This window comes from Nelumbo lutea, chromosome 8 (assembly GCF_056320005.1).
Source record: "Nelumbo lutea isolate HS-2025 chromosome 8, American lotus-T2T, whole genome shotgun sequence".
Classification (NCBI taxonomy): domain Eukaryota; kingdom Viridiplantae; phylum Streptophyta; class Magnoliopsida; order Proteales; family Nelumbonaceae; genus Nelumbo; species Nelumbo lutea.
In genome coordinates, this window is record NC_142691.1 from 18,303,785 (window position 1) to 18,316,812 (window position 13,028).

The 13,028-nt window shown below is 41.0% G+C and overlaps 1 non-coding gene across 1 annotated transcript; it reads right to left on the reverse strand.

Moving 5' to 3' along the window:
• Nucleotides 1-11,320: 11,320 nt before the first annotated feature.
• LOC148843113 (small nucleolar RNA R71) lies at nucleotides 11,321-11,427 on the reverse strand. Its single transcript, XR_016103955.1, has one exon. It is a non-coding gene; the product is annotated as a small nucleolar RNA R71 (small nucleolar RNA).
• Nucleotides 11,428-13,028: the final 1,601 nt, after the last annotated feature.

Below are 13,028 nucleotides of genomic sequence, written 5' to 3' on the forward strand. Positions count from 1 at the left end.
GAAATTCCTTGGCTTGGTTTGTTTGACGGTTTTGCTTAGAGTTGAGGCATTTATGATTGTAACTTGTTACATATAAATGCACTTCAAATGGAAGGATTATTGCTTTTGTTTTCCAGCCCCGAAAAGCACTTTTCCATTTCTCCAATTTAATGTGTCACTTTCACCTTTTTCTTTTTTTTTTTCTTTTTTTTTTGCTTTAAAATATAGGGCAGTAATGTTGGAATATTAGGCTTGGAGCAATCAAGCTATTTGCATAAAATTTCTTAACCGTCCGATCACGACGATTTCATGGTTTGGTATAAAGGGGCTCCAAAGACTAGGGAGATAAGTAGGATTGCAAAAATCGGATTCACATGCATATCTAATAGCGACATAATTCTGTCTATATTCAGTATTACTAGTTTGGTGGCACGTTTAAGATGTATTGAGAAAGAAAGGAGGGCCGATGTTGAAAGGGTGATTTGATATCCTGAAAAAAGTAAGCCTGTGTTTGGTTGCAATGCAAACAAATTTGTACATATGCATAATTATGGCAATGCATAGGCCTGTAAGTTGGGCCAGATTAGGTCGGGTTGAGGCCAACCCTAGCCCTACACGATGTTCTAAACCCCCAACCCTAACCCTAACCCTAATCCAATCCGATCTTCAACCCGACTTACTCAACCTTAACCCTAACCCTAACTAATACCTTCAACCCTAACCCAACCCGATGTCAACTTCAGGTTGGGTTGGACTTCGCTTGGGGCCCAACCAACCTTCCCGTGCGTTAAAATCTAGTAGAAAAATAAGTATTTATTTATCATGAGTTAAGACTTATTGTCACGGGGGTAGTTCTACAGCGGAAGAAACCCGTGCGGCGTCTAGGCCAAGGTAGGTCAGGACAAGCCTTATGACGCTTAGAGGCTAAGAGTTGCCCGATGGGATGGCTCCACCACAGTCAGTAGCACTGGATCATGACCTCAAGTCCAATGGCCGGGGCACTCTCCTGGCTCAGACCGGTCTATGAGAGGCATCGCTTACATGCTAAAGGGGGACAACCATAATGCAAGGCGACCATCCACCAATGAGGTGACTTGGCACCAATATGAAGGGTCTCCTGTAGGCCGATGATGACAGACACCTGTGTGCCATGATGATAGGCAACCGCTTGGGCAGGAACACACCCGTGTGCTAAGGGCAACGAGGTAGCTCACTCAGCTTGGGCAAGGGGCTGGAGTGGTGAAGGGACATGCTTGAGCCAGGCCCGCATGCCAAGCCTCCCATGAGTATTGGTAGCGCAGTGCCGGTCCAACACAGTCCCCAAGAGCAAATGTGCGCCAATGAGGAACCCTGGTAGCCATGCTAGTCGTTAACCAGGGCCGCCCCGCAAGGGGATGAAGGTCTAGGAGTGCCAAGGTTAGGCACCCAAGGAGGTCGACCACCCCTCCTCAAAGAGTACGTTAAGCTTTTGGTGGTCTGCCTGAAGATGACATCAGTTCTCCCAAAAATCTTACAGGCAAAAATGACGATCATGTCCCTAACGTAAGCCTGCCAAGCATAGGTAAGGCTAAACCTGTTTTGAACCATAATAGACAATGACTCCTTCCATGAATGGGTATTTGAGTCCCATGCCATCCACTCTTATACCAATTCCAGGGTTAGCCTAGCCAATCCGGGTCTTGCCTATGTTGGTGTCCATTTATGGGGAGGGAACCATTTCACCATGTCGCATTGCCTAGACTTCACCCCCATTGTTGAGGTTACTCAAACCGTGGAATGGCTATGCCGTTGAACTGTGAAAGAAGGTCCCTCGAAGAAATGTGTGTGGTGCTTCACGGAGGTCCGCCCTATGTATCATCTTACCTCAAGGCTCAACCGTCTTCATGGTAGCTTTTTAGTGATGCTACCGAACATGCTGATAGGTCTACTCCTGTTGTTGGCGATGGATGCTGGGTGTACCCTTTCACCATGCTGGCCTGCGGTCTTCACCTCGCCTTGTGCGGGTGATGAACTTACAATTTATCTATAATTTTTGAGGACTTTAGCATGGATTTTTATGCCGGTTTTATTAATTTTTGCCTTAATTTAGCTTGATGCTAAGAATAAGTTTCAGGGGTAATTAATCCAAGAAAATGAAGGAAAAAGACAAGAAAAGAAGGTTCAAAAAGACCAAGTTCAGCCCAACCCGGTTGTGGAAGCAAGAGAGAGCATTTCGGCCCAAGAAGAGCAAGTGGATTCCTTGAGAAAATCCAAGAAAAGAAAGCCTAGCTAAGAGTAGAATTCGGCCCAACAAGGAAGGCCCATTCTCAACCCAAAAGAGCAGCTCAATGTATAACTATCATGTGCTAAGAGAGAGCCTAAGTGCAACCCAAATAGCAGCCCTTAGGAGGCTTTCAAGAGAGTTTTAGAAAGCTCAAGAAAGGGGTGTAATACACCCCATTCTAGAGGCTTCAAGAAGAGGCAAGAGCCCCCTTGAAAAACTATTTAAGGAGGCCTCTAGGAGGGGGAGAGGTTCAGCCACCTTGAGAGAAGAGAAGAGAAGAAGGTTAGGCGCAAGGAAGAAGAAGAAGGGCTGAAGGAAGTTCAAGGCAAACAAGCTAGAAGAGAAGGTGAGTTCGAAATTGGGGGTTTGTGATTCAAAGATCATTTATAATAACTCAATTGTAGTTTCATTTTCCTTTAATTTGAATTCTGTTTCTTTGTTATATTTTCTTTCTTCTTTCTCCTTCTTCCATTCTTCCTTGATGTATTTCAGCTTGTAAAATTTCAGTTCAGCAATCTAATTCTTTTTGATTCATTCGAATGGTCATGAATTGTATTTGGAGTTTCTTGAATAAGGGTGTTATTGTAAATTAATTCGGCCAACTAACCTTCAAAACTCAGATTTGAATTCTCAGATCTGAGATTGCAAGATCTGAATTGCTTGAAAGAGAATTCAGATCTGCAATTTTGAGATTCGCCGAATGGATCTAAAGCTTGGAATTCCTAGAGTGCTTGAGAGAGACTCTAGGAATTCAGATCTACTATTCAAGAACTGAATTGGATGCAAGATTAGAGATAACTTGCACAATTCAGTTGGTGATCAATTCAGTTTTGAATTGATGCCTTAGAAGTGTTTGAAGAAATGCATGCATGGGGATTAGATTCTTGTTAGAGATAGAAGAATTATCACTCATGCATAGGATGAACATGCGCTTGAGAGAGGTTGTTCATGACCTTGGGGTTTCACCAAATCAAGGCTCAATTATGATTTATTCGAATAATCCAAATTGATAGATTGCTGAATTCTGAAATTGACATTTACTGCTTACTCTTCTAACCTGATTTGAAGGCAATTGGACCAATGATTTAGATATATTTTAATTTAGGATTTTTTTAGCTTTCATTAAAGTTTTGATTTATTTGTTAATCAGATAAGAAGTACTCAATTTAGTATTGATACTTGTTTCTTAAATCCTCGTGGGAACGATAATTCACTCACTACTTTATTACTTGAATGGCTAGTGCACTTGCTAGTATCACAATGAGCCACACATCAAGTTTTTGGCGCCGTTGTCGGGGATTTAGGGAAGCAATATTAGGAAACATTGGGCATTATTAATCGGATCTCATTCAGCATTGCATTCATAGTTAGTTTAATTTTCTTAATTTTTCATTTCAGCTTGGATTGCAATTGCTGTACTACTGTAGTTGTGCTTTAGTAGATTACTTTCTCTTCCTTGTTTTAGTTTAATTTTAATAAAGGGAGACCTATTTTCCTTTCTATCTTGAAGTTATTGTCTTCTAAAAGAAAAAAAATTAAAAAAGCTGAATGTTGCAGATCTGAGTTGCATTCGGCACTCAGATCTGCTATAGCATAACTGCAGCACTCAGCTGAGAAAATCTATTTATGTTTCAGCCCTTTATCTTCTTTTTCTTTCATCACAAAAAAAAAAGAAAAAAAATATATAGAAATTGAAAAAAAAGGGGAGAGAGAGAACCATATAACCAAAAGAATGGAAACCAAGGAATCGGATCAGAACTCAGACATGAGTTCAGATCTGAGTTCCCTTGAACTCAGACCTGAACTGTTGTAACTTTCAAGGCAAATTTGGGGTTATCACCACCCCAATACACCCTAGAACAAATCTGCTATTCCCCAAGAACAAGTGGATAGCCATGGTTGAAGAAATTCGGATCTGCAATCACCTAGATCTGAACTGGGGTTGTGAACAGAGCAGGATACAGGGTAGACTTTGCTGTGCTAGATAACTTGTACTCCGATCTATCTGAGTTGATTTGGTTGAAGAAAAGTACATTTAATCTGAGAATTTTTTTTTTTTGCCTCAAGAGATTTCATGAAAAGTGGCACTTCCACACCATTTTTTTCTATTAGAGTTCAGACCTATTGCAAGGCTACTATAGCAGACCTGCTACAGCAAGACTGAATCAGGGCAGGTTTTGAACAGGTTTGTATTACAATTAACATTACTAAATTGGCATTGTGAATTGTCCTGGGCTGATCTTTGAAATTTTTTTTCAAGTTAGATTGCTCTGATTTCAGCTGTGCATGAATAGAAAGTCTAGTAGATCTGAAAGGGTTTGTGCAGCCATGTGTATGGCTATGCCGTTGAACTGTGAAAGAAGGGCCCTTGAAGAAATGTGTGTGGTGCTTCGCGGAGGTTCGCCCCATGTATCTTCTTACCTCAAGGCTCAACCATCTTCTTGGTAGCTTTTCAGTGATGTTAGAGTTCAGACCTATTGCAAGGCTACTATAGCAGACCTGCTACAGCAAGACTGAATCAGGGCAGGTTTTGAACAGGTTTGTATTACAATTAACATTACTAAATTGGCATTGTGAATTGTCCTGGGCTGATCTTTGAATTTTTTTTCAAGTTAGATAGCTCTGATTTCAGCTGTGCATGAATAGAAAGTCTAGTAGATCTGAAAGGGTTTGTGCAGCCATGTGTATGGCTATGCCGTTGAACTGTGAAAGAAGGGCCCTTGAAGAAATGTGTGTGGTGCTTCGTGGAGGTCCGCCCCATGTATCTTCTTACCTCAAGGCTCAACCATCTTCTTGGTAGCTTTTCAGTGATGCTACCGAACACGCTGATAGGTCTACTCCTGTTGTTGGCAATGGATGCTGGGTGTACCCTTTCACCATGCTGGCTTGCGGTCTTCACCTCACCTTGTGCGGGTTACTCAAACCAAGTCATGGATTATGCTCTCAAGGCCCTTGAAACTACGCTTCACCTCGCTGGTTCGGGTTACATGTTCGCTCCGAGGGGGTCCCAATGTTGCTGCCACAAGGAGACTTGACCGCAATCCCTGCGAGTGGTGGCAACTTTTACCCATGAGTTTTCGAACATGCACTCGCCTTGTGATAAGCTTCTACTACTCCAAGTGATCAACCTGAAAACTGAGCATGTCAACCTGAAACATTGCCGGTGTAGGCCCGCCATGCTCCAACGGCCAGCATAACCACATTCCTAACAAGGCTCACGCGTCTGCCCCCGCATGAGGAAAACAACCAATGTGTCTGCACCCGCAAGGGAAGCTGTTTTAGGATCATTGGAATGGGAACGCGAACAATGAATGGCCTCTTGCTAGGTCGGATAAGCAATCTGCTTAGGCAGTGTACCCACATTCCTATCAAGGCTCACACGTCCGCCCTCGCATGAGTACAACAACCAATGAATATACCCTTGTAAGGGAAGCTATTTTAGTGTCATTGGAATGGGGACACAAAAAATGAATGTCCTCTTGCCAGGCATGATATAAAATCTGCTCGATCCTGGGTGGAAGTGCCTAGGGACCGCACCCCAAAAAATGCTACTTGTCCTAATGACCGCTTCAACTAGCTTTGGGCAAATTTGCTGAAAACCAATTGCTGCAGCAATTGGCCAACTAACTCTGATACCTACTATCACGGGGGTAGTTCTACAACAAAAGAAACTCGTGCGGCGTCTAGGCAAAGGAATGCAGGACAAGCCTTTCTACGCTTAGAGGCTAGGAGTTGCTCGATGGGATGGCTCCACCACAGTCAGTAGCACTGGATCATGACCTCAAGTCCAATGGTCGGGGCACTCTCCTGGCTCAGACCGTTCCATGGAAGGTGCCGCTTACGTGTTAAAGGAGGACAACCATAATGCAATGCAACCATGCGCCGATGAGGTGACTTGGCACCAATAGGAAGGGTCTCCTGTAGGCCGATGATGACAGGCACCTGAGTGCCATGATGATAAGCAACCGCTTGGGCCGGAACACACCCATGCGCTTAGGGCAACAGGGTAGCTCACTCAGCTTAGGCAAGGGGCTGGCGTGGTGAAGGGAAATGCTTGAGCCAGGCCCGCATACCAAGCCTCCCTTGAGTATTGGTAGCACAATGCCGGTCCAACACTATCCCCAAGAGCAAGTGTGTGCCCATGAGGAACCCTAGTAGCCATGCTAGCTGATGGAATGCAATCTGGCCGGTCTTAGCTGTCAATGAACTCGCCTCTGAGCTGGAGCGTCGGGGAGCCTGAAACGGGAAAGAAGGGAGCTCCGGGGGAACCCGGTGTGATAACTCTGATGAACTTACAATTTATCTATAATTTTTGAGGACTTTAGCATGGATTTTTATGCCGGTTTTATTAATTTTTGCCTTAATTTAGCTTAATGCTAAGAATAGGTTCAGGGATAATCAATCCAAGAGAAGAAGGAAAAAGGCAAGAAAAGAAGGTTCAAAAAGACCAATTTCAGTCCAGCCCGGTCGTGGAAGCAAGAGAGAGCACTTCGGCCCAAAAAGAGCAAGTGAATTCCTTGAGAAAACCCCAGAAAATAAAGCCTAGCTATGAGGAGAATTCGGCCCAGCAAGGAAGGCCCATTTTTAGCCCAAATAACAGCCTAGAGTGTAGCCCACATGAGCTCAAAAGCAAGCTAAGTTGTAGCCCAAATAGCAGCCCAAAGGGAGCTAGGGGCGGCAACTTCTAGGAGTTTCTTGAAGAGAAGGAGGGAGCACTCTAGAAGGTTCATGAGGGGTGTAATACACCCCATTCTAGAGGCTTCAAGAAGGGGCAAGAGCCCCTTGAAAAACTATATAAGGAGGCCTCTAGGAGGGGAGAAAGTTGTTCAATTGCTTGAGAGAAAGGCTCTCCCACTCTTAGAGGTTCAGCCACCTTGAGAGAAGAGAAGAGAAGAAGGCTAGGCGCAAGGAAGAAGAAGAAGAAGGGCTGAAGGAAGTTCAAGACAAGCAAGCTAGAAGAAGAAGGTGAGTTCGAATTGAGGGATTGTGATTCAAAGATTTTTTGTAATAAATCATTTGTAGTTTCATTCTCTTTTGATTTGAATTCAGTTTCTTAGTTATATGTTCTTTCTTCTTTCTCCTTGTTTCCATTCTTCCTTGATGTATTTCAGCTTGTAAAATTTCAGTTCAGCAATCTAATTCTTTTTGATTCATTCAAATGATCATGCATTGTACTTGAAGTTTCTTGAATAAGGGTGTGATTGCAGATCAATTCGGCCAACTAACCTTCAAAACTCAGATCTGAATTCTCAGATCTGAGATTGCAAGATCTGAATTGCTTGAAAGAGAATTCAGATCTGCAAATTTCAGATTGGGCGAATTAATCTACAGCTTGGAATTCCTAGAGTGCTTGAGAGAGACTCTAGGAATTCAGATCTACTATTCAAGAACTGAATTGAGTGCAAGGTTAGAGATAACTTGCACAATTCAGTTGGTGATCAATTCAGATTTGAATTGATGCCTTAGAAGTGTTTGAAGAAATGCATGCATGGGGATTAGATTCTTGCTAGAGATAGAAGAACCGTCACTCATGCATAGGATGAACATGCGCTTGAGAGAGGCTGTTCATGACCTTGGGGTTTCACCAAACCAAGGCTCAATCATGATTCATTCGAATGATCCAAATTGATAGATTGCTGAATTCTGAGATTGACATTTACTGCTTACTCTTCTAACCTGAATTGAAGGCAATTGGACCAATGATTTAGATAGATTTTAATTTAGGATTTCTTAGCTTTCATTAGAGTTTTGTTTGTTGATCAGATAAGAAATGTTCAATTTAGTATTGGTAATTGTTTCCTAAATCCTCGTGGGAACGATACTTCACTCACTACTTTATTACTTGAACGGCTAGTGCACTTGCTAGTGTCACAATGAGCCACACATCAAGTTTTTGGCGCCGTTGCCGGGGATTTAGAGAAGCAATATTAGGAAACATTGAGCATTCTTAATCTGATCTCATTCAGCATTGCATTCATAGTTGGGTTAATTTGCTAACTTTTTCATTTCAGCTTGGACTGCAACTGCTGTACTACTGTAGTTATGTTTCTTCTTTCTTAAGTAGATTACTTTCTTTTTCTGGTTTCAGTTTCATTTTAATAAAGGCATATTTGATTTCTATTCAATCTTGATGTTGTTCCCTTCAAAAAGAAAAAAAAAAAAAAAAATTCACATAAACATGAGTGTTGCAGATCTGAGTTGCATTCGGCACTCAGATCAGCAGATTTCAGATCTGCAGCACTCAGCCGAAAAGAATTGCTTGTGTTTCAGAATTTTATTTCTTTTTCCATTACAAAAAAAAAAAAATATATATATATAAAATGAAAAAAAAAAAAGGGAGATCTTTTGAACAACCAGAGGAGCAATTGAGAATTCGGATCAGAACTCAGATCTGAGTTCAGATCTGAATTCTGCTATTGCAGATCTGCAACAGTTCAGATCTGAGTTCCTCTGAACTCAGACCTGAACTGATGAAATTTTGAGGGGAATTGGGTGTCATCACCACCCCAATTCACCCTAGGGCACTTCTGCTATTCCCCAAAAACAATTTGGTAGCAATAACTGAAGGTAAGGCAATTGAGATTTCAGATCCGAACTCAGACTTGAGTTCAGACCTGAACTCTGCTATAGCAGAACTGCAATACTCAGAAAAAAAAAAATCTGTTCTCAGCCCTTTATTATTCTTTTCTTTCATTGCAAAAAGAAAAAAAAATATATATATTTAGATAGTGAAAAAAAAAAAGAGAGAGAGAAAGAACCATGGAAACCAAGGATTCGGATCAGAACTCAGATCTGAGTTCAGATCTGAGTTCTGCTGTAGCAGATCTGCAACAGTTCAGATCTGAGTTCTCTTGAACTCAGACCTGAACTGATGTAAATTTAAAGGATAATTGGGGGTTATCGTCACCCCAATACACCCTACAAAAAATCTGCTATCTCCCAAAAACAATTGGATAGTCATGGTTGAAGAAATTCGGATCTGCAACCACCTAGATCTGAACTGGGGTTGTGAACAGAGCAGGATACAGGGCATACTTTGCTGTATTAAATAACTTGTACTCCGATCTATCTAAGCTGATTTGGTTGAAGAAAAGTATATTTAATCTGAGAATTTTTTTATGCCTCAAGAGATTTCATGAAAAGTGGCACTTCCACACCATTTTTCTATTAGAGTTCAGACCTATAGCAGGGCTACTATAGCAGACCTGCTACAGCAAGACTGAACCAGGGCAGGTTTTGAACAGGTTTGTATTACAATTAACATTACTAAATTGGCATTGTGAATTGTCCTAGGCAGATCTTTGAAATTTTTTTTTTCAAGATAGATAGCTCTGATTTCAGCTGTGCATGAATAGAAAGTCTAACAGATCTGAATGGGTGTGTGCAGCCGTGTGTACTACATTCCAATAAGTGTATACTCCATCAAGGGCTACATTGATGGAGCCATGTTTCTTCTCTTGATACTTGATTGTTCCATCCTTAGTTTCAGTTTTAATGTAGCTTATGCAAATCAAATTTCTCTTCTTCTTTTGGTTCTAAAAAAAAAAATACAAATAAATATAATAAATAAATAAATAAATCTCAAAATGAGTTCAGATCTGAATTGCATTCATCAATCAGACCTGCACTCATCCAAAAAGATTTTGGTTGCATTGCTGTATTTTGTTTTAGTTTTCTTCCTTTAAAAAAAAAAAAAAAAAAAAAAGGAAAAGAAAGAAAAGAAAAATAGAAAAAGAAAAGAAAAAGAAAATAAGATCCCAGCATCCACACCATGGTGAATACAGGTCTGATTTCAGATTATTTTTTTCTACTGATTGATTTCGGTTTTGTGCAGATCTGTATACAGCATGTTTCATTGCTAATATCAGTAGGTTATCCTGCTGAATTGCTCAGTTTTAGTATGGCTACTCCATCTGGTGTTTGGTGATGCATAGCTCATCAAAACAGTGGGCTCAGATCTGATATTTAGTAGCCTTCCAATATGGAAATCAGACCTGAGCACAACTGTACTGTTATCAGCAGCTGCTATTATATTTATTGTTGTTCTCAGTGGCTTCTGAGATTTCAGAGCTGATCTCAATTTTGTGTAGAACTGATGTCTGAATTGCTATCAATCCTTTGTACATTGACTTCAGTTTAGTGTATTGACCTTCAGTAGCACAGAAGAGCCTTTTAATATGAAACTCAGACCTGAACACAATCACTGCTGATCCGCACTTGGCTGTCCTCAGTAGCTGCTAAGATTTCATAACTGTATATTACTGTTCTCAGTAGCTACTGAGATTTCAGCTCTCAGCAGTTTAGATCTGTGTAATTAAATCCCGTCCCTGATTTCAGCAATATAAAGAAGAGGAATTTGTAAACTGTTGTTCTACTCAGAGATTACTGAATTCAGACCTGTTTGTAAATTGCTACTGAATTCTGTATATTGAATAAAATGTTGATATGCTTTTAGTTAGCTGCATTTATTTATTTTAGGATGTAGGTTTGTATATTCCAATACTTCACTTTACATTTTCAGTTGTAATAGGATTAGTTATTTATTTTCTTTTGTGAATATTGGCCTTTTTATTGCTTTGACCTTTACAGTTTATGACAAGCAGACCTGAACTGGAAGAGATCCTTTACGACCCGGAGATTGAACGGACTCTCCGTGTCCGTTTGAGAGCTGCTAAGCAAGTCAGACAAGAAGCACAAGAAATGGCTGAACAAAGAACTATGATGGATTATGCCAAGCCTACCCTCACCGGGACTGTCTCCAGCATTATCAGGCCAACTATTGCTGCCAATAACTTCGAAATTAAACCGGCCATAATCCAAATGATACAAAATACGGTTCAGTTTTGTGGTATGGCCCATGAGGATCCGAATGCCCATATTGCTAACTTCTTGGAAATCTGTGACACCTTCAAACACAATGGGGTAAGTGATGATGCCATCCGGCTGAGGTTATTCCCATTTTCTTTGAAGGATAAAGCCAAAGCTTGGTTGAACTCATTACCGGCAGGATCTATAGCCACATGGGACGAAATGGCCAGCCGTTTTCTCTCTAAATATTTTCCCCCTTCTAAAACTGCTAAAATGAGGAATGACATCACTACTTTTTTCCAGCAAGAGGGGGAATCTCTCTATGAGTCCTGGGAACGTTACAAGGAGCTACTAAGGAGGGTTCCTCACCATGGCCTTCCGATTTGGCTGCAGGTGCAAACATTTTATAATGGTCTGACCGATTCAAACAAGACCATCTTAGATGCAGCAGCTGGGGGCTCCATAAACAATAAGACTCCCGAGGTTGCCCATGCACTCATCGAGGAGATGGCAGCCAATAACTACCAATGGCATTCAGAAAGGACACCAGTTAGAAAGCAGCATGGCCTTCATAATGTGGATACATACACAGCTCTCTCTGCACAAATAGGAGCACTTAGCAAAAAATTTGATGAGATGCAGATGGCAGCTATGCATATACAGTATGATAAGTGTGGGGGAGGCCATGATAGCACTGAATTCCAAGTTGGCAGTCAGACTTTTCAGTCCACAGAACAAGTAGACTTTGTTGGCAACTTTACAAGACAGCCAGGAAATCAGTACCATCATGCCCATAACCCCGGATGGAGAGGCCACCTGAATCAGCATGCACCTAAGCCTTTCCACCAAAACTTCTATCAGCCGGAACCGAAATCTAACTTGGAGGAGCTGATGACCAAGTTCATAGCTAGTGCGGAAAATAGATTTCAGAAAAATGAAACATCGATAAGGAACTTGGAAACTCAGGTTGGGCAGCTGGCACAGATGATTTCAGAAAGGGCTCCGGGTACCTTACCTAGTAACACCATGGTAAACCCAAGGGAACAAGAGGCTGTTGGGAGAATTCCCAATTCAGATACTTAGTCATAAACTGTCTTACTTGCTTTTTGTTTTTATTTTTCATAGCATTTAAGTTTAGTTAGTTTTTCTTAGAATTTAATTGAATAAAGATACTGATCTCCTCTTCTAGTTTGCAAGTGATTTCTAGCAGAAGAAGTTTTCCACCGACAACATATTGCAGAATTTAAGAATGATCTTCAGGGAAGTCCTCTAAATACCTCCTATTACTTGATGATGCTCTTGCTAGTTTTATTGTTACTGCCTAACACTACGAACATTGAGGACAATGTTCATCTTAAGTGTGGGGGAGTGAGCCCGAGGCTAGGGTATGGGGGCTGAAACCATGCACCTCATGCACCCCAACACACATATGCAGGCAATGACATAACCAAAAAAAAAAAAAAAAAAACTGGAACCCCTCAAGTTCATTACTATTTATTTGATGATTTTTTTAAGAAGGAATTCAATGAGTTGAGGGAGACTGATGTACTTGTTAAGTTTTTATTCTTGTGAATGACCCAATTTGATATATGCATGAGAAAAGGGGAGCTGAATATGCCTTTCAGCATGACTAGCCCTAACTTCCTTCATGTGTATGGAAGCCCTTGATTTCATTGTTAATGGTCAAGAGAGCTAGTGCACATCTGAAGTGCTAATTCTTGAGGTTCAATAATTGCAAAGAAGGACAAAAGCCCAAATTGACTCCGCTATTTTGAGCTGAATAGTAAAACTAGCAGCTTAGAACATGAGTCCTATTTACCTACCTCAAGTAAGTGACCAGTGTGAGATGGAGCATAAGATGCACTCACACCAAAAAAAAAAAAAAAAAAAAAAAAAAAAAAAAAAAAGAGACCAAAGTGTGAGATGGAGCATAAAATGCACTCACACCGAAAAAAAAAAAAAAAAAAAAAAAAAAAAA